The 1,001-nt window shown below is 47.6% G+C and overlaps 1 pseudogene; it reads left to right on the top strand.

Annotated features, from left to right (window-relative positions):
- The first annotated feature begins 234 nt into the window (after positions 1-234).
- Positions 235-744, top strand: LOC114898092 (annotated as a pseudogene).
- The last annotated feature ends 257 nt before the right edge of the window (positions 745-1,001 follow it).

Below are 1,001 nucleotides of genomic sequence, written 5' to 3'. Positions count from 1 at the left end.
ACGTGTGGAGAAGCAGCGGCAGCAGCGCGGCGGCGGGAAGCACCCCCGCCCCCTCTGGAGACGCAGGGCCGCGCTAGGCTCTCGCGGCCTCCGTCACCCGCTCAGCTCCTTGCCCTAAGCGAGGAAGCCGGCTTGCGGGGTGGAGCTGCCCTAGCTGAGGGCGCGGAGAGCTCAGGGCGGCGACGACAACGGCGTTGCTATCGGTGGTAACAACGGCCTCAGCAGGCGGGGAAGATGAAAGGGAGCCGGATCGAGCTGAGAGACGTGACACCACATGTTATTAAACAGTTGAAGAGATTAAACAAGGTCATCTTTCCAGTCAGCTCCAATGACAAGTTCTATAAGAATGCGCTGGAAGTTGGCGAGCTAGCAAAACTTGCCTATTTCAATGGTATTGCAGTAGGTGCAGTATGCTGTAGGGTGGATCATTAACAGAATCAGAAGGGACTTTACATCGTGACACTAGGATGTCTGGCACCACACTGAAGGCTAGGAATAGGAACTAAAATGTTAAATCATGTCTTAAACATCTGTGAAAAAGATGGCACTTTTGACAACATCTATCTACATGTCCAGATCAGCAATGAGTCTGCAATTGACTTCTACAGAAAGTTTGGCTTTGAGATTATTGAGACAAAGAAGAACTACTGTAAGAGGATAGAGCCCGCTGATGCTCACGTGCTGCAGAAAAACCTCAAAGTCCCTTCTGGCCAGAACACAGATGTGCAAAAGACAGACAACTGAACAAATTACAGATGAACTTTCTTGCACTTGCTTGTCGCCAAATAAAAGAGAGGCCCATTGATTTCCCACCCCCCCCTTTCTTTTAAAGCTTTCCCCCTTCCTTGTTCTTGTGTTTCCTCCTTTCAAAACTTCCTTCCCTTTCCTCTAAAAGTTTTAAACTTTTAAGGACTTATTAATCATGTTTGGATAGTTTTAGTTTTCTTATTTTTGTGAGGTGGTTTGATTGTAGGAAGGAGAAGGTATAGATCTGTTTAGTT

The sequence above is a fragment of the Monodon monoceros genome, unplaced genomic scaffold, assembly GCF_005190385.1.
Source record: "Monodon monoceros isolate NGI ecotype Baffin Bay Population unplaced genomic scaffold, NGI_Narwhal_1 Super_Scaffold_18, whole genome shotgun sequence".
In the NCBI taxonomy this organism is placed as follows: Eukaryota; Metazoa; Chordata; class Mammalia; order Artiodactyla; family Monodontidae; genus Monodon; species Monodon monoceros.
Note: the sequence above shows the minus strand (reverse complement) of the source record. Positions and strands in the feature narration are given on the sequence as shown.